Source organism: Panthera tigris, chromosome C1 (genome assembly GCF_018350195.1).
Source record: "Panthera tigris isolate Pti1 chromosome C1, P.tigris_Pti1_mat1.1, whole genome shotgun sequence".
In the NCBI taxonomy this organism is placed as follows: domain Eukaryota; kingdom Metazoa; phylum Chordata; class Mammalia; order Carnivora; family Felidae; genus Panthera; species Panthera tigris.
Window position 1 is genome coordinate 52,598,580 of NC_056667.1, and position 21,542 is coordinate 52,620,121.

Consider the following 21,542-nt stretch of genomic DNA (forward strand, 5'->3'; position numbering starts at 1 on the left):
CTACCTCTTTCTGCCTCTCTCTCTCTCTCTCTCTCAGAAGTAAATAAATGTTAAAAAAAAATTTTTTTAACTGTATCTTCAGTTAGACCTAAGCAATCTCATTAGCTGTCTTGCTCCAAGGGCTCCCTTGGCCCATCTCTGGAAAAGGTACACCATCCCCAGTTAATAAGGCCTTAAAAACTACTGGTTCCATATCCAACTCTGTCACAGCAATCACAACACCACACTAGTTGTATGCAACACAAAGTTGACCAGACACTGAAAGTATGATCTCCATTTTTTTAAAAGTAAGTTCTACATCCATTGTAGGGCTTGAAATCATGACACCAATATCAAGAGTTTCAAGGGTCGTGTTTTCTACCGGCTGGGCCAGCCAGGCACCCCTGGTCTCCTCTATTTTTATATGTCGAGTTTGATGGATTTGTAGTAAGAAATGCTGTCCACCTTTGCATAAGCAGCTACCACGTTGCCTCATTACTTCCAATGACTAGACTTGCAGAATAATGTGCTCATCCTTAAAGTACTCAGTGCCTTCTTCCTGGTTTATCATGACTGCTCATCCCATTCCTTTTTTCAAAACAGAAGTAAATGTAATTAAATGATTGTCCCGGCCATCTCTCGCCAGACCAAGTGATAACAGCTCACAGCACACACATACCATTTCAAATCCTTTTTGGAAATAGATATTTAAAATAAATAAATAACAAGGGCTTTCTCTGAATAATATTGTATCCACACCTAGTGTTAATTTATTTATACTATGAGAGTAAGTGTTTACTGTGATCTTCATGTAGTTGGATCAAGGTGGGTTTTTGTCTTTACACTGAGCACAAAGGATGAATATAACAAATGTTCCAGAAAAGCATTTCTAAAAGTATGTTGCTCAGAACAAGGATACCTCAGAAAATTAAGTGCCATATAAAAGTGTTCCACAGTCAAGCAAGTTTGAGAAATGTTGCATTAAATGTGGTTAACAAAGTTAAATAGGCTTCTTTACTGCAAGACCTTTCAGATATACTAATTGCACATTGAAATCATAAAGAAGATTATGTGTAGCATTTTCAAATGTATTTGACCACAGAGTAGGTTGAGCCTTTGACAAGAGGCATTCCATGTTTGTATTTGAGCTTCTTATAAGATGTATTCCACGAAAAACACTTGAAAACCTTGTTGGAGGGTAGGCATTGCCTTATTGCTCGACTTTCTTCCTCCTGAGGAAGCAAAAAACAGCAATCCCATGAGAAACCTCTCTGTTGGAGCCATCTGGTGTTGATTTTTCATCTGTCAACTGAAATAACTCTGTCGCAGCCATCTGAAAGAGATGTTCGTTGTCACAAAGTATTTTGTCTGACCACTCTGAGCAAGCACAGACGTCCCTGTTTCCCCATTTGGTTTCCCAAGACAACTCCAACCCAGCCCTGTTCCTGGAATCTTCTCCTCATGTCTTCACTCACCCAATTTGGCTTTCACCCTTCATGACTTGCTATCTCCACTGGGCTCTGTGCCTTGGCCTTTTGGTTGGTGTTGATATTTCCAAGAACCCATTCTCTTTCTGGCTATAAGACCTGGCTCCTGCACTGTGTTTTAGAATTCCACTTCCTGCACCAAATAGTATGTTCCCATTCCTGTCCACCTAATCTTAGCCACTGGTGACCGCTTGCTTCTCTCTCCTTACACATCCTTTCCAACTTCCCTGTCGATGCTTATTCTAGCCATGTCCTTGACCTTCACCTGTGGCATGGACCACAGCCATGATGTAACTCTGACTACTGATGCTTTCCAGGACCACAAAATATTGGAAGGACTTTTCTTGCCACATAAAATATAAACCCAGCTACCAGAGTGCACCTTGAATGCTAAGGCTCAATGTTAGTGCTTGGATCCTTTTTGAGTTCCCCATGGTTTGCAAGTTATACTGCATTAGTCAGTGGGTAACTTAGAGTCATTTTGTACCAATAAGTAATGGCATTATGAAACTTGTTTCTTCTCTGTTTTTAATGCCTTTTATTCCGTTTTATAACACTCCTTAAATCTTCCTTATTCACATGTTATTAGGAGTCATGACAGTTCTTTGCTTGTAAACTAGAGATTATGATTGGTCTGTCATTTTATTTGATCTTCTTTTGTTTTTAGTTATTTTTTCTGTTTAAGTGCCCAAAGCCCTACAGGCAAAAATGCCTTCAAATTAAAATGTATTGTTAATATTCCAGACCACACATGCTTGGTTCTTCATGTGGCTTTGAGTTTTGCTTGTGAGATGATTGTGCATGATATTCTCATGGTGAGAAAATGTGACCCATTCAGCCTATTTTTGCAGAATTCCTTTGTTCCCTCAGGCAAACTTGGCATGATTTTGTTTAAGGTTCAGTTGGGATAATCCATATTCTTTCCCCAAGGTCACTTTTCAAATTCCTTGTCAGGCAGTTTAATGAAAGGTAAGTACCTGGCTTCAGAGCAGCTAAATAGCATGAGTTTCTTGAGATATGTGTGTGTGTGTGTGTGTGTGTGTGAGAGAGAGAGAGAGACAGAGAGACAGAGAGAGAGACAGAGAGAAAGCCAGTGCAGTAGGGAGATAACAATGACATCATGAAACAAGAACATTTAAATATCATATAAAATTGACAGTTATCAATTGAGAGACAGACACTACCACAAACAGGCTTCAAAAAGATACCTCAGTGCTTATATTCATTAACCAAGATGAGTACACTTACAAAGGATTTAGAGGACACTGTATATTTTTAAGGAATATGACTTCCCATGCTGAAGTAAACCAGGTTTCAGAGCCACCCTCAGAGACAGCTGTTGTTTGCCCAAGCCTATCTGTGTCTGTTCTGTAGAATCACTTCATCCCCCACAACAACACTGACCAAGCCTGGACTATGCTTGTTCCAGGCTGCTCTGTTATGGCTTGGCTTGCCTACGCTCTCTCTCTGGACATATCTACACATTCTCACTTCTGAGTCAAGAGTACTTGGCAATTTTTCCCTTCAGGGATTGGTTCTTCTTCCTATCCTCCTAGCCAAAGCTTACTCCTCTCTCATGTCAAATTCATACCAATTCAATTCTAAACTCCAAAAGGGTACAGGCCATGTCTCTTTTATTTCCAATCATTTACCCAGTACCTGGCACATAATAAATTCTCAAAAAGTATTTGTTGAGTGAACAGCAAATGAATGAGTGTGTTTTAAACATGGCCTACAGAGGGGCGCCTGGGTGGCTCGGTCGGTTAAGCATCCGACTTCGGCTCAGGTCATGCATGATCTCATGGTCCGTGAGTTCGAGCCCTGCGTCGGGCTCTGTGCTGACCGCTCAGAGCCTGGAGCCTGTTTCGGATTCTGTGTCTCCCTCTCTCTCTGCCCCTCCCCTGTTCATGCTCTGTCTCTCTCTGTCTCTCAAAAATGAATAAACGTTAAAAAAAAATTTTAACATGGCTTACAGAATCAGAAAATCCTTGGGGTGCTAAACAAAAGATCAGGTTTAGCCCTGCTCAAAATATCCAGTCCTGCAGGAGGCAGTTCTAATTATTTAGCTCTTCATTACCTTCATATGCATTAAGCTCCAACTCTGTACCAGTGCTCCACTAAGTTTTACAGGGGATACAAAGTTAAATCATCTTTGAACCCTATTCTCCAAAAACCTATAGTTTAGTAGAGGAAGTTTGATACACACATCAATAACAGGAACACAAGATTGAAAGTGACAAAGGTCAAGAGAGAAAAACTGATAGATGAGAAGAGGAAAGAGATTAATTATGTAAGAGGATGTTAAAATGAGACTTGCTGTCTCACTTTGAGAACAATCCAATAGGAGCCCAGTTCCCAACTGTATCTCCACTGCCCTAGAGCAAGATTCTAAGAGATCCACCTAGAGAGCAGAGAAGAGACGATGTCCCAAAGGCCAGGTAGGAGGGGATTTCTTTGGACAGAATAGTCAGTGTGCTATGAATTGCCTGCCCACTGACTCTGTAGATAGAAGAAAAGGAGTTGCTTTCCTTCAGCTCAAGCCAAGTGAGGGAGTTCTCAGGGCACCCCGGAAGTTTGGGGGACATGAAGACCTGCACATTAACCCAATCCAGTCATCTAAAGGTGAGCGACTAGCCCACAGCAGAGTACAGAAGGAGGAATGTATTGGCAACAAGCTGCAGTTCCAGAAACAGCAGGGCAAACATTTGTGTTTCCCAGGAAGGAAAGATGTACATCCCATGAGAAGGAGCTCATCTGAAATCTTCTCAAAATGGATCATGCTCAAGGAGACTACTCAGCAAGGAGAAAGGACCCAACTGAGAGGGTCTGTGTAGGGTGTGTTTGGAAGCCCAGGCCTGGGAGCAGCTCATAGAGCAGCTGCCGGAGGACAAGCATCATGTAAATGGGAGCGGGGTGGGGGGGGGGACTGCCATCTGAGGTCTCAGTGGGATGCTCTCCAGAAAACCCACAAAAGCACTTCATGAGAGCCAACATCCGGGGGAGCAAAGTACACTGCAGCTGCTCCAGCCATATAAAACAGTGCCATTTCCCCTAATCCCCTGTGCCTTGGCCTGAATCTAAGGGCTTAGACAAGCCAGCAGCCAGTGAGCAGAAGGGGTAGCTGGGAACTGATGAAAAAGCCGAGCAGGAACATCGCCGCCTCCTCTGTGGGCTTCCCCGCCTAGGTCAGGCCCCCACTGGGAGAAAAGAGAAGCTTTATATTGGACAGGAGTTTGAAGTTATGATGGTTACCCTGGACCAGGCTTAAGTTATGTGATTATTAGGCTAGAGTGGACTTTTTAATGCCAAAACAAAGGGACTATTTATTATCTAAGCGTGACTGGAAAAGCCATGGGACCTGCACAGTATTTTATCCAGGAAGGGTTTAAACTAAGGAATAGGAGGAGAGAAAGAAAATTGTTGCTGTCTGAGTATATCTATCTAGTGATGGTTCATTCAATAAAACCAGTTATAATTCTAGCTGAGGGCATCTGTGAAGGGAAGGAAAGAGAAGGGATGAGAAAGATTATTTTTTGATTTTATGTTAAAATGTAATACACATACAGAAAGTACATTTATCCCAAGTATACAGCTTGACAGATTTTCACAAACTGAACACATGCATGCAGCCAGCATTCAGATCAAACTATAACCACCACCCCCTCCCCCTGAAAACTCCTTTGGGCTCCCACTCAGTCACTACTTCTCCCTCAGGAAGCTACTATCCTGACTTCTGATAGCATAGACGAATTTTGGCTTTTTGTATTTTATATAAATAGAATCCTATACTATGTATTCTTTTGTGTCTTTTTTTGCTCAACATTTTCTTTATTAGATTCATTCATGTTGTCATAGATCTTTCCTTTTGTTTCTTTTTAATATTTTTTTAACGTTTGTTCACTTTTTGAGAGACAGAGACAGAGCGTGAGCAGGGCAGGAGCAGAGAGAGAGGGAGACACAGAATCTGAAGCAGGCTCCAGGCTCTGACCTGTCAGCACAGAGCTAGATGCGGGGCTTGAACTCACGAACCGTGAGATCATGACCTGAGCTGAAGTCGGACACTTAACCAACTGAGCCACCCAGGCACCCCTTCTCTCTCTCTCTCTTTTTTTTTTTTTTTTAATTTGAGAGAGAGAAAGAGAGCTCATGCAAGTGGGAAAGAAGGGAAGAGGGAGAATTTTCAAGAATTCCTTAGAAATCCTGAACCCTTTGTATTTCCACATAAAATTAAAATCATCTTCATAATTTTATATGTCAATTATACCTCAATAAATCTGAAATTAAAACAAATAAGTAAAATCAGTTCATAATTTCTGCAAAAAAACCCAAACAAACCTGGAATTTTGATTGGATGAGTTTTGAATTTATGTATTACCTTTTGGGGAAATTTATATCTTTAAAATATTTAATTTTCTAATTCATAACCATGATATATATCTCTTTATTTAGTTCTTTATTTTCAGTAATGTTTTCTAGCTTTCAGTATAGAGCTCTGGCAAAATTTTTGCTATAATATATTCTTATGTAGTTTGTGTTTTTATGCTTTATAAATGATATTGTTTTTTAACTTTCATTTTCTCTTTCATTAGTAGATAAAAATATAGTTTATTGTATATTGCTTTTTGAAGAATAATTTTTTGAAGAACTTTTATGTGCTAGGTACTCAATATTATATTTTGACTTATATTATCTCTTTTAACATTTACCACAATCTTGCAGGTATATTTCATCATCATTTGTTAGAGAACACTGAGGTTCAGAATAAGTAAGATATGTTCCTAATGTCACACAAAAAGTATTTGAATTGGTTTTGAAGAATAGATTGGTTTTCATATTTCAAGACAAGTAATGGAAAAGGCCATCTAGGCATAGAAACTGCCATTAACAAGGCAAAAAAGGCAGGGAAGGGCAGGGAAGGGAAGAAGAAATATTCCTTCTGATTAGCATCTACATGTTATGATACATTGAAAAATAAAGTCAAAAAGGTAAACCAAGGGGCACCTGAGTGGCTCAGTGGGTTAAGCTTCCAACTTCGGCTCAGGTCATGATGTCACAGTTCGTGGGTTCAAGCCCCATGTTGGCCTCTGTGCTGACAGCTCAGAGCCTGGAGCCTGCTTTGGATTCTGCATCTCCCTCTCTCTCTGCCCCTCTCCTGCTTGTGCTCTGTCTCTCTCTCAAAAATAAACATTACAAAAATTCAAAAAAAAAAAAAAAAAAAAAAAGGTAAATCAAGGACCAGACTGTAGAATTTCCTAAGTAAATATGAGAATTTTTTTCCCTTGCTCTTTAGCCTCCAGCCATGTGGGATTCGGCAAATCTGGAACAGAAAATTGGTATTGAGACTCATCAAGTCTACACTTATGTCTCTTTAGCCGTGTGAAAGCCCCAAAACCTCAGCTGTTTCTCTGACTCCAGCAGCCACTTCACTCTGGGCAAAGTCTGGCTTGTCACCCTCTTGCTTGCCAAAAATCTGGCCAAAACTCCTAAAGAGAAAGCATCTGCAGACCCTCCCCTCAGATCCCATGGTTTTCTGTCTTTGGAATCTTAATCCTTCTAATCTTCATTGCTCCTACAGTTCTCCAAAGTTTGACATTGATGGCTTTTGTATTTTAGCTGGCTTTTCTCATCGTCCTTGACAGGAGATTCGACCCACCCCGTATTTCTCCATTCTAACCAGAAGGGCAAGTCAAACTTTGCTTTTTATGTTTCTACTGAGAGGGTTTTTTTCGATAATTACTCTTATAGAGATATAATTTATATACAATAAATACAAAAATCTTAAGTGTAGAGTGAGATTTGTTTTGTTGCTATTTTGCTTCCAACTTTATTCATCTCTTTTTATTCTCTCGGTAATCCCTTCCAGAGTTAACTACTTCCGTTTGTCGGGGATGAAATGTGTAAGGAATCCACTCCAAATGTTGGCACAGCTACCAGCATGGTCTTTCCCTTTACTTGAACTCAGAATTAAGATTTTGTGGTTCTCATTTTTTAGGTTCCAGTCCCAGAAGTAACTTTCACTGTAGAAGTTATCTGCTGGCAGCCTTACGCTTTCTCGCAGTAGTCTACAACCAGGCACTAGCTTCTCCAGGACACTACACAGGATGGACTTAAATATGTATTAAGCTAAGAGGCATTCTCTCAAATGAGTTTAAATGCATTTTATTTTTCGACAACCTACATGACATTGTTTTTTTCTTAAAAGCAATGCCTCTGCTCCAAATAAGTCAAGGTCAAAAATAACTGAAGGGTTCAAGATGGCATCAGTCCCCTTTGCCTAAGTTGCGAGGTGTTGTGAGGATGAAGGGTAGCGGCCACAGTCACAGCCAAATTTGTTAACTGTTTTCCATTTCTAAACCATCCTTAAAGAAAATCTTAAATAGGGTCACACCATCCTCATGGTAGTCCAGCCTAGCAGCCATGCCATCTGGAGTCACGTTTTGACCAATGAAGAACCAGTACTTTTTTTTTTTTTTTTTTTGAAATTAGCAAAGATGTGCTTAATGTGTTCCATAGCCCCTGTCGTAAAAGGTTTTACTCTTTCCGGCCTCTGTTCTTCAAGTTTGCCTTTGATTGATTTCATGTAGTCTTTGAGGTACTTATAGGCTTCTTTTGTGAAGCTGGTTTCCTGCAAGTAATGGTTCATGACGACATGAACACCAGTGACTACTGTGTTTTCAGTAGAGTTTTTAGCGCCATCATTTCCCCCAATGAGCAAGTCATCAATGTTACCCTCTGTCCTACTCACCCTTTTCCCTCCACCTGTAGGCACAGCCCATGGCCCATCTTCCGGATCTTATAGATATTGTAGAACATCTCATCATGGCTGATGAGGTCTGGTTATGTGATCATGACTGTGGCTGAAGAGAGGTGATGGAGGCACTAGCTCAGTAGGAGCTGGGAGCTCTGAGGGAGTGTGGTTCTCCCAGAGCAGCCCTTGGGGAGAAGAGGGAGCAGGCAGAAAAGAGAGTGACAAAAATTTTGATGAATGTTTACATCCACATAACCAGCACCTTAATCATGATATAGACTATTTCCATCACATCTGAACATTCTTCCTGAACCTTTCTCTGTAAACCTACAGAAGGAACCATTGTTCTGATTTCTATCATAATAGCTTAATTTTGCTTATCTTGACTTTCAGATAAATGGAATTAGCCAATATGTTCAATATTGTATCTGGCATCTTTTACTAAGCATGTTTTTGAGATCCATCTGTATTGTTGCATTTATGAGCAGTTCATTTATGTTTCTGAGTAGCATTAAATATTATGAATATACCATATTCTCTATCTAATCTTCCGTTCATGGACCTTCTATATATGTCGATTTGTGATTACTATAATGAAAGTTGCTATGAACATTCATGTACAAGTTTTCTGTGGACATATAGTCTCATTTCTTTTTTTCTTTTTTTTAAAATTTTTTTTTAACGTTTATTTATTTTTGAGACAGAGAGAGACAGAGCATGAACAGGGAGGGACAGAGAGAGAGGGAGACACAGAATCCGAAACAGGCTCCAGGCTCTGAGCTGTCAGCACAGAGCCCAACGCGGGGCTCGAACTCACGGACCGTGAGATCATGACCTGAGCCGAAGTCGGACGCTTAACCGACCGAGCCACCCAGGCACCCCTCATTTCTTTTAGATATATACCCTAAGAGCAGAATTACTGAGTCATATAGTGAGTGTATGTTTAACTTAATAAGAAATATATGGAATATCTAGAAGTTCCAGTTGTTTTATCACTATACACATTTCTGAGGTGCCAGGGTGGCTCAATCAGTTAAGCGTCTGACTCTTGATTTTGGCTCAGGTCATGATCTCACAGTTCCCGAGTTCAGGCCCCATGTGTGGCTCTGTGCTGACAGTGTGGAGCCTGTTTGGGATTCTCTCTCTCTCTCCCTCTCTGCCCCTCCCCCAATTGTCCGTGTGTGTGCTTGCTCGCTCTCTCTCTCTTTCTCAAAATACATAAATAAACTTAAAAAAAATAACTGTATACATTTCCTAGGGTGGCCACAATAAAGTATCACGAACTGGGTCGCTTAAAACAACTGAATCTATTGTCTCCCAGTTCTAGAGGCTAGACGTCCAAAATCAAGATATTAGGAAGGCTGTGCTCCCCCATAAAGGCTTCAGGAGAGGATCTTTTTTTCTCTTCCAGCTACTGGTAGCCCCAGATGTTCCTTGGCTTCTATCGCTCTAATCTCTGCCTCCATCTTTACATGACTCTCTCTTTGTATCTGTCTTTAATAGCCATCTTCTTATAAGGACAGCAGTCATACTGGATTAGGGGTCCATGTTGTGATTCACCACATACCTAGTTACATCTGCAATGATCCTGTTTCCAAATAAGGTCACATTCTGAGGTACTAGGGGTTAGGACTTCAACATCTTGGTGGGACACAGTCCAACCCATAACAGTTTCCTTCCCAACATCTAGTGCTATCAGTCTTGTAATCTTTTACATTTTAGTGATTATGAGGTAGTATTTAACTGTGGCTGTAATTTGCATTTATCTGATGACTAATGATGTTGAGAATCTTTTTATTTATTTATTGATCATATATATATATATATATATATATATATATATATATATATATATATCCTCTTCTATGAACTGACTCTGCAGGTTTTTAACCTATTTAAATGTGTGTGTGTGTGTGTGTGTTTTCAGTAGTGATTTGCTGGTAATGTATTGGGAATGCTTTCTTTCTTTCTATAGCTTACATTTTCACTTTTTAAGTTTTCCTTAATGTCATAGCTAAGAAATTTTGGCTACGCAAATTGTGTATAGATATTCTCCTATGTTTTCTTCTGTGAGCTTTATAGTTTTAACATTTACATCTAAATCTACAATACATTTAAATAGTGAGAGCATATGGGCTTGTCCAATCTCAGAAGGAAAGGATTCATTCTTTCATTAAGGATGAATGTTAGACATAGGCTTTTCAGAGGTATTCTTATTAGATTGAGGAAGTTCCCTTCTAGTCCCACTTTGCTGAAACTCTTCTCAAGAAAAGATGGTGAGGGGCGCCTGGGTGGCTCAGTCGGTTAAGCGTCCGACTTCGGCTCAGGTCACGATCTCGCGGTCCGTGAGTTCGAGCCCCGCGTCAGGCTCTGGGCTGATGGCTCAGAGCCTGGAGCCTGCTTCCGATTCTGTGTCTCCCTGTCTCTCTGCCCCTCCCCCGTTCATGCTCTGTCTCTCTCTGTCTCAAAAATAAATAAACTTAAAAAAAATTAAAAAAAAAAAAAAAGAAAAGATGGTGAATTTTTTTCAAATGCTTTTTCTGCAACTATCAAAATGATTATATTATTTTTCTCTTTTATTTATATATTTCTCTTTTATTATTAATGTGGTGAATCACATTAATTGATTATTTTTTTAATTAAAAAAAATTTATTTATTTTTGAGAGAGAGACAGACAGAGGGCGAGCAGGGGAGGGGCAGAGAAAGAGGGAGACACAGAATATGAAGCAGGCTCCAGGCTCCAAGCTGTCAGCACAGAGTCTGATGCAGGGCTTGAACTCACAAACCATTAAATCATGACCTGAGCCAAAGTCGGATGCTGAACTGACTGAGCTACCCAGTGCCCATAATTGATTATTTTTCAATGTTTATGTATTTACTTTTAAAGAGAGAGAGCGTGAGCAGGGGAGGGACAGAGAGAGAAGGATGAGAGAATCCCAAGCAGGCTCCACACTGAGCTCAATCTCACAAACTGACTAAGCCACCCAGGTGCCCCACATTAATTAATATGTAAGTGTTAAAACAACCTTGCATTCCTGGAAGCACCCTTGTGGTCATAATGTGTCACTCTTTATATATTGCAAGAATGAATTTGTTAATTTTTGCTAAGAATTTTTGCATCTGTTTTGCACGAAGGATATTGATCTTTAGTTTTCTGTTTTGGTACTATCTTTTTCAATGTTTGCTATCAGGATTTACTGACCTCATAAAATGGGTTGGAAAAAAGTTCCCCTTCCCTCTATTGTCAGAAATAATTTGTCTAAAACTGGCATTTTATTTATTCCTTAGATGTGTGATTGAGTTCACTATTACAGCCATCTGAGCCCAGGTTTTCTCTGTAGGAAATTTTTAAATTACGTATTCAATTTCTAAATAGATGTAGGACACTGCATGTTTTTTTATTTCTTCTTTTGTAAGTTGTAAGTTTTTGTAATTGGTGATTCTTAAGAAATATGTCCATTTCCTGACAGATGGTGAATTTACTAACATGAAGTTATTTATAGCATTCTTTTATTATACCATTTTAATGTCTGTAGAATCTGAAGTTATGCCCTTTTTTTAAAAATCATTCTCAGGTCACCTGGGTGGCTTAGTCGGTTAAGCTTCTGACTTTGGCTCAGGTCATGATCTCACAGTTCGTGAGTTCAAGCCCTGCATCTGGCTCTGTACTGACAGCCCAGAACCTGGATCCCGCTTCCAGTTCTGTGTCTCCCACTCTCTCTCCTCCCCTGCTCATGCTCGCTTGCTCTCTCTCTCTCTCTCTTTGTCGAAATAAATAAACATTAAAAAAATTTTAACTCATTCTTGATATTGGTAATGGAGCTAATTGGTAGCTCTCTTATTTTGTAATGAAAAATAAAATTATTATGTATTTTTCTTTTCTAAAACTTTTATCTTTATCTTTGGTTTTAGTAGTTAGACTATCATTCGCTTAGATTTGGTATTTGTGGGGCACCTGGGTGGCTCAGTAGGTTGACTGTCTGACTTTGGCTCAGATCATGATCTCACAGTTCATGGATTCGAGCTCCATGTTGGGCTCTGTGCTCAACATGTTGGGCTCTGAGAGCTCAGAGTTTGGAGCCTGCTTCAGATTCTGTGTCTCCTTCTCTCTCTGCCCCTCCCCTGCTCGTGCTCTGTCTCTGTCTCTCAAAAATAAATAAATGCAAAAAAAATTTTTTTAATAAATAAATAAAAGATTTGGTATTTGTATTTATCCATTTAGGAATTCTCTAACTACTTGGAGTTGTGGGTTTATGTATTTACATTAAATTAAGGAAGTTTTTTATCACATTTCCCAAAAAGAAAAATTCTTTTTTTTTTTTTCTTTTGTTCTAAAAAGAAAATTTCTACCCTATACTCTCTCCCCCTCCTTTCTTTCTGGACCTTTAATTAATTACACATATGTCAGCCTACTGTCCCACACGTCACTGCAGTTTGACTACTTTTTTCAACATTTTTTTCTCTTTTCTTCAGCTTGGGTAATTCTCTTCAAATTGTCTCTTTTGGGGGCACCTGGGTGGCTCAGTCGGTTGAGCATCTGTCCGACTTCAGCTCAGATCATGATCTCACAGTTCATGGGTTCAATCCCTGTGTTGACCTCTGTGCTAACAGCTCAGAGCCTGGAGCCTGCTTCTGATTCTGTCTCCCTCTCTCTCTGCCCCTCCCCTGCTTGCTCTCTCTCTCTCTCTTTCTCAATAAATAAACATTAAGAAAATTAAAAAAAAAAAACAATAAAAAACACAAATTGTTCTTTTTTTTTCTATAGTGTCTAATCTTTCAAAATCTATCTAGTGAATTTTACTTTTTTTTATGTTTACTCATTATGAGAGAGAGAGCAGGAGAGGGACAGAGAGAGACAGAGAGAGAGGATCTTAAGCAGGCTCTGCACTATCAGTGCAGAATCCGATGTGGGGCTCAGTCTCAAGAAATCATGACCTGACCCAAAAACAAGAGTCGGACGCTTACCTGACTGAGCCACCCAGGTGCCCTTTCTTTTTTGATATTGTATTTTTCAGCTCTAGCATCTCGAGTTGATTATTTTACAGTTCCCATTTCTCTTTTGGGATTCCCTCTTTATCCACTTTGTTCATCTTTCAGTTATGGTCCTTTAACATATTTAGAAGAGCTGTTTTAAAATCCCTGTCTTGGGGTGCCTGGGTGGCTCAGTCGGTTAAGCATCCGACTCCGGCTCAGGTCATGATCTCGCGGTCCATGAGTTCAAGCCCTGCATCAGGCTCTGTGCTGACAGCTCAGAGCCTGCAGCCTGTTTCAAATTCTGTGTCTCCCTCTCTCTCTGACCCTCCCCCGTTCATGCTGTCTCTCCCTGTCTCAAAAATAAATAAACGTTAAAAAAAATTTTTTTTAATTTAAAAAATAAAATCCCTGTCTTAATGCTAACATAAGGGTCATCTGTGGGGTTACTTTTCTTGACTATGTTTTTCCTTTGACTAATAGTTTATATTTTCCTATTTCTCCAAATGTCTAGTAATATTTTATCCTGGACATTGTGGATGATACATTATTGAGATAATGTATTCTTATATCTTTCCTCCAAAGAAAGTTGATTTTGTACTAACAGTTAGCTATTGGCAGATCACATCAATTCTATTTTTTAAAGTTTTATTGAGAAATAATTGATATACTATATAATTTTAAGATGAATACCATGACAGTTTGACTTACATTAATTGTGAAATGATTATCACAATAGGTTCAGGTAACCTCCATCATCTTCTATAGATACAATATTCAAAAAAGAAAGAAAAAAAGAAATATTTTCTCCTTGTGAAGAAAACTTTTGGGATTTCCTATCTTGAAAACTTTCCTATATATCATCTAGCACTGTTAATTGGAGTCATTATGTTGTATATTACATTTCTAGTATTCATTTACATTTTAACTAGAAATGTATACATTTTGACCATCCAATTTTCCTCCACTTTTTTTCTCTTCCCACCCTCTTCTTCTGCTAACCACGTGTCTGTATTCTATTAATCTTAAATAGAAGCTTGTTTTAGGTTTTGTTATAGTGGATTTATTTCCATTTTGCATTTAATTCTAGACTGGATCCCTTAGTCCTAAACTTACTCATAAGGTACGGCTTTGATGAGGTTTTAGAGAAAAGTCCAAGATGTTTATCAAACCTTTTTTTTTTTTTTTAATTTGAGAGAGAGAGACTGGAGGAGGGGCAGAGGAAGAGGGAGAGACAGAATCCTAAGCAAGCTCCATGTCAAACACAGAGCCCAACATGGTGCTCAATCTCATGACCATGAGATCATGACCTAAGGAGAAATCAAGAGTCAGACGCTTGACCAACTGAGCCACACAGGTGCCCTTCAAACCCTTCTCTTTTATTTATTTATTTTTTTTTAAGTTTAGTTATTTATTTTGAGCAGGGGTAGTGGCAGAGAGAGAGAATCCCAAGCAGGCTCCACATTGTCAGTGCGAAGCCCAGTGCAGGTCATGACATAAGCCAAAATCAAGAGCCAGATGCTCAACCGACTCCACCACCCAGGTGCCTCTCAAACCTTCTTAATTGGCAGGATTTGAATTTCACTTTCTCCCCAGTGCCTCACAGCCATGGAAATCTTTGCCTCCTGGCTGCTGCTTTTTGCTAGGCTTCTTGGATTCTCACTCTGTACTTTTATAGTTTTGGAATCACTAAAAGATTTGAAGGGAATTTGAATGAAGAATTTGAGGGGTAGCACATGCCTATGAATAGAAAAGGTATGTTCCTCATCACTCAGGGCTGAGTTGATCTGTAATGAACAACTAAAAAATTCAGTAGCTTTAAAACGAATGAGAGTTGTAGCTTGCCTCCAACTAACACTCCAGCTGATAACAGTTATGGGCTGTAGACTTTGGGCTTTTCTTCAGTAATTATTTGAAAAAAAAATACAGCTATCACACCAATCCCTTGATTTTAATCAATTATTTGTTGTTTTAATTAACATAAAATTTGTCCATTTGAAGAAAAATATGAAAAAAAATAATAGTACAAATGATGTCTATAAACGGACAGAATTCCTGAGGGTGGTGTCCAAGTTACTGATATATGATAAATAGTAGCATAAATTATTCTCGTAAGTCCAAAGCACATTTAGGTTAGAAATTTAGAGAAGAGTTTGTTTGAGATGGTTACTTGAACAATAACAAACAATTAAGGTAATATGATCCTTTTTATTAAAAACTGGCTCTAGTGGTGTAACTTAAGGGGGGCATAGTTTTAGAAAAATATTGAGTACATTCATAGATTTTGAGGAATAATAGTAAGAGTTAATATTTAAACTATTGTAACTTGCTGCTTTAACTAACACTGCTGTTAATTCTTCCATGTCTTGAGGTAGGTTGTAATATTAGACCAGATAATGACCTCTCCACTTTGAATTTCTTAGTGTCTAGTTTAAAATTTGTAGAATAAGCCATTATTGTAAGGTATTTTGAGATTTGCCAATGATGAGTAAAAATAATCATGATTCTCCAGCAAGTTTATATAATTTTGAACTTGGCCGTATTTTACTCCTTTCACCTCCCTTTTCTGCTGGTTCGTAAATGGCATCCCCATACTACGTTGATGAAACATGGCATAGATCCAATGCCACTATTGTTTAAATGCAAGTGCATGACAACCTGAATCTAAAATGAATGCCTGAGTCAGTGTTAATGAATCGGTACATTCATAATTGGAAAATAAGCCTCTTTCTCTCTCCCCCTGACTTGCTGATACCTCTCATTAGCTGCTGGTTCTGAGAATGCCTGTGATAAGCATCTGAAGGCAGAGTTGGATGGAGAAATATTCTAATCCTATTGATAGCAGAAGAAAAGGGAAAGGAATTGGGATTTTTCCCCCTATTTATAGTATTTTAATTAAGCTAAGACTTTGTTGTGTTGTTTACAACCAGGAGAAATACTACAGGCAGCTGCATTTTACACAATGAGTGACTATAAATAGAAGAATTAATATAGAAAAGATTAAAAAGCTATGTGGATAATGGGTGTCTGTTACCTCTTGGCACACTATTATGCTTTTATTAAAGAAAGCCAGTCTGTATACCCACTTTTTTGAAATTGAATTGTCTAAGATGAAAAGAATGGATCCAGAATTCTGAACCCAAGGATATATAAGAAAACCTCTCTTTTAATTCTCACTTAAAACTCTTTAAGCACAATTCATAATTATATATTAGTTGCATGACTTTTTATTTGAAATCTTTCTTTTCCTAGGTAGCTATCTCTTTTTCACTGCTATCAGCCTCTGGCATAGAACCTATGATGGCAAAAATCCTCAACAAATATTTGTCGAAGAATCAAAAGAACAATTTTTTAAAGAGATTGAGTATATAAAAGTACTCCAAGTACTTGTCTGGTATAGCAAATAGTAGGTAAGAAACTAATATAAACTCAGTATTTTTTTAAAAAAAAAAAGAGGGAGAAATGAGAAAAGAGAATGAAGCAATTAATATGCTACTTTTACATATACATTTTCTAATGAAAATATTTATATAAAAACATTAAATGAATTTTACAGGGAATTTGTAAACAAATTCTACAAAATTTTACAAGATATTAGTGTAATACTACTTTTCCTGAATGTTCCCTTACTACAACCTACGTGCCAAGAACTGTGTCAGGCTTTGCATAGGGTGCGTATATCTAGAAAACCTGATGCCTAAGCTCAAAGGAGCTGATGTTCTAGAAGAAAAAGCTGAAAAACTTCTCAAACACCATTGCATTGTGAATTCAGAAGGCAGAGTGGTGCTTTGTGTAAGAACTGGGTTAGAAAATGTCAGCTCCAGCCTTCTAAACCAGACTCTTCTATCACTCTGCCTGTGTCACTTTAAAATCCCATCATATGAGTGATACTTAAATCACAACACCCTCCGACCTCGATTTGCCTTCAAATAATCAAATCACAGGCATGCTTGGGTGGCTCAGTCGGTTAAGTGTCCAATTTTGGCTCAGGTCATGATCTCACAGTTCGTGAGTTCAAACTCTCTGCTGCAATTCTCTCTCTCCCTCCCTCCCTCCCTCCCTCCCTCCCTCCCTCCCTCTCTCTCCCTCTCTCTCTCCCTCTCTCCCTCCCTCTTAGAATTCAAGTAATTCAAATAATAGTTTAAAAAGTCAGGTAATGCTGCAAGTATTTTAAAAACAGATGTCCGTCCTGCCAGACTCCACTCCTACTATCCCTCTGCATAAGCAAGGATTTCCAACTCCTTTTAGCCATTTCTTCTGGCATTTACCTCTGTATTTGTAAATTACATGTTAAGTGCTATTTCTTGATTTTTTTTTCCGCTTTAAATATTGCCTGCCAACTTCCTGCCATGGAAGACTCTCAGATCTCTAATCCCCACGGAAAACACATTTCCTTTTTCTTCATCTTTTCAAAATAGTTATATCACCATTTGTGGTTAAATTATTACTCAGTGTTTTCATTATTAAGACTATAAAATACTATTTTCAGCTAAGCCATAAAGATTCTCTTAATAAAAGTATTCAGACTTGTCTTAATTATCCCTAAATTTTCTGACAGAACTAAGTCTTCTCTCCATATTTTCATACACAGGAGATAATCTCTTGGGTCATTTTTCTCATAGCAGGACATCTGTCTTGTATCTCTCTGTCCTCCTGCTCTTATCTACCCTGGATGCTCTCTTGGCATTGTCCTAATACTTCCTTTGACAATTTTTCTGCCAAATGTCAATATCAATAGGTTTTTTCCTGTCAGGTTGCTTACTTGTCTAGAGCAGGAGAATAGAGAAAAGTTATTATTTATCACACATCTGATGTGTGTCAAGCGCTGAGGTTTGTGTCTCAAATAATTATTGTACTTGATGTTCCCATAAACTCCACTAGCAGATGAAGACGTGGAAGCTCAGAGACGTAAAGTTATTTGTCCATGGTCACACAGCTGGCAAATGTAAATAATAGATTTCAAATCCATGTCTGTCTGACTGCACTGCACATGCTCTATTGTTTCAGTACTGATTAGTCCTAGAAGACTGGAGTGGAATCACAGGAAAGTTAGTCTTTTATGTCATGTCAAGAAATTAGATCATATTTCGTAAGGGAAAGGGAAGACCTGGAAGTCCCTTTTCTTTATTCTTCCTTTTTTATCTTCTACCCTCCCCTCAGATTCCAAGTTCAATTATACTTGCTGCTACCTCCTGTCACCATGGCAAGGACTTTATATTCTTGACTCTGTGCTGGAGGATGATGACAGATCTTGACATTTTTCAATGGGAATACCCATAAGACAACAAACCTCTCTCTTGTTAATACTGATTGCCTTTTCTACTGTTACTTTTAGGCATGTTTTGGTAAAAATCTCTCTCCAAAAGACATTTTCTCCCCTCTAAGGATGAAAATGTATTAGTATGAAGGTTATCAAGAATTCCTTTTGGCTACATATGAAACACAAACATTGACAAACAAATAGGCATTTGTTAAGAGCCTATATTATTTATTAATCAAGCAAATTAATTTATATCAAGACATTTCAATGACATGTCAAGGAGGCAGTTTGGGATTCAAGATTGGACTCTCTTAACAAGACCAGAGCTGCAGAGAAAGTCTGGTGAATATCTTTACTGAATTTATAGTTGAAGAAGAAAAATGAGTAGAAGGGGTGCCTGGGTGGCTCAGTCAATTAAGGATCTGACTTCAGATCAGGTCGTGACCTCACAGGTCATAGGTTCGAACCCCACATCGGGATCCGTGCTGACAGCTCAGAGCCTGGAGCCTGCTTCAGATTCTGTGTCTCCCTCTACCTCTGCCCCTCCCCTGTTTACACTCTGTCTCTTTCTCAAAAATACATAAACATTTTAAAAAAGAAAAAAGAAAAGAAAAATTAGTAGGAGATTGCCTGGGGAGAGAAGATGTTCCTGGTTGTGTAGATTTTTCTATAAAAATATCTCTCATAGATAAAAATAAATGTCTTATCTCTGTATTTTTGAGATGTAAAAGGTGAATTTTCAATTAAATGTATAATTCACTTAGTTTTCAAAAATAATTAATACTCATATATGGTTAAAAACATTGATTTAAAGCAAACAGGAAAAATCTTCATGTACAGAAATACACATTTGACAAATAACAATAAATAGAAAAAGGAAACAATCAAATGCATTCACTGATCGAATGTTATGAAATGTATAAAAGCCTTTTATAAGGATCAGAAAAAATGCAGAGATGTTAACGATTGGGTTTTTAAAAAATTAATGCATTTTTAGTTACAAGTTAATATAAGCATTTGTAGAAAAAATACTTGCAACTTGAAATAATCTTTAAAGCAGTTACTAACAAAAATTGGTTTACAACTTTTCTTTGGCTCATAATAAAAAATGTCACTTCTGTTGTGCTCTCAAGGCATGGAAATGTGTCCTATTTGTTTTCAAATGGAAATTGCCATGGAAAGTTGCATATTTTCTGAATTTATAGCATAAACATATTTAAAATGTGATGAATTAAGAAAAAAATGTTATCTATATCTAAGTCTTTGCCACAGACAACCACTTCCAGAACCAATTTACTGAGGCCCTGTGGTAGCCCAGATCTCATAATAAAACCCCCTATCATGGATTAATGGATTTTTAATACTAAAATCAAGTGAAAAAAAGGAATTCCAGTGGTCATTCCAGAACTTTGTGAAGCTCTAAGCCGTGTTATAGGAAATTCCGGGAATTCTGAAAATGTGTCCAAGACTGGAAAGCAAAAGCAGATTTTTCATTTCTTTCAAGTATCCTTACTTATCTAGTAGCTATAAACTGCTCAACAGGACAGGCCCAGTAATCTCTCAATGTACTTTATTCAGAAAGCCTTCAATAAATGTTCCTTTGTTGACACATTGAAAATTATTAGTATACGTGTAGATGATTTCACAGATTGTAAGGGACATAGGAATCCATTTAATATTAAACTCGTTTTCATCTCTTATAAATTATTGATTAGCCTCAATCTGGATATAGATTGGTTCATATTGGCAATCATTGTATACATCTTTTTCTTTTCTTTTTTCAATGAATGTTATATGCATATCTACATGTCATTTTTTATGTATAACTATTGTCAAACATTGTCTTGGAAAACAGGAAACTTTTATACAATTTATGAAAGGCAAAACTGTTACCAGCCCAGAAGCTAAATTCCAATGAGAATACTTCCAAATGTGTTTATTTACCATATACCTATTTTTCAATATTTATTTATTTATTTATTTATTTATTTATTTATTTATTTATTTTTCAGAGAGACACAGAGAGACAGAGTGCAAGCAGGGAGGGTCAGAGAGAGAAGGAGACACAGAATCCGAAGCAGGCTCCAGGCTCCGAGCTGTCAGCACAGAGCCCATTCCGGGGCTGAACTCACAAACCGCGAGATCATGACCTGAGCCAAAGTTGGACGCTCAACCGACTGAGCCCCACAGGCGCTCCTCCTATTTTTCACTATTTAGCTCATCTCCAATTTTTCATTCATTTAGGAGTATGCTGAATACATTTTTATATAAATTACACCCCCTTTGGATTATGTCCTTATGAGAAATTCCTTAGAAGTGAGATTACAAATTGAAATTCAACTAACATTAATTGACCACCTACAAAGGCCAACTTGTGGTGCTTTTTCATACATTATGTTAAAAACTAAAATTATTGGGGCGCCTGGGTGGCTCAGTCAGTTAAGCGTCTGACTTCAGCTCAGGTTATGCTCTCAGGGTTTATGAGTTTGAGCCCTGCATCGGGCTCTGTGCTGACAGCTCAGAGCTTGGAGCCTGCTTCAGATTCTGTGTCTCCCTCTCTCTCTGCCCCTACCCTGCTCATTTTCTCTCTCTCTCTCTCTCTCTCTCTCTCTCTCTCTCTCTCTCTCTCAAAAATAAACAAACATTAAAAAAAATTTTAACTAAAATTATTTATATATTGGTATATTTCTTTCTCACGACTTTTCTTATCAATATAGATTTATTGTCCATATAATTGGAGTCTTGCTCTTTAAAAATATAATGTAGATATCTGAAACATTTCTCCTATTAATAGAATCAGTGTGAGGAAGACTAACCTGAACTTCTTCACATATTTCAGAACTGAGAATAGCCAACTTAGTTTGTAGCACAGTAGTACAGAACCTGAAATTTTGATTTGTGGGTCAGCTGGTTTATAGATTGCCTTGCAGCAGGGATATTTAAAGGATGACAACACGATTAAGAAAATAAAATAAATAAAAGAAGGAAATACATTCAAATGATTTTCACTTTTTATATTCAGCATTCTTTCCCCCTTTGTATTTATATAGTTATCTTACGTATCTATTATAGAAAAATGAGAAAATGCGAATATAA

At 38.0% G+C, this 21,542-nt stretch overlaps 1 pseudogene; it reads right to left on the reverse strand.

The window, feature by feature from the left end:
* Positions 1-7,798: 7,798 nt before the first annotated feature.
* On the reverse strand, positions 7,799-8,315 carry LOC102954957 (annotated as a pseudogene).
* Between the last annotated feature and the right edge of the window lie 13,227 nt (positions 8,316-21,542).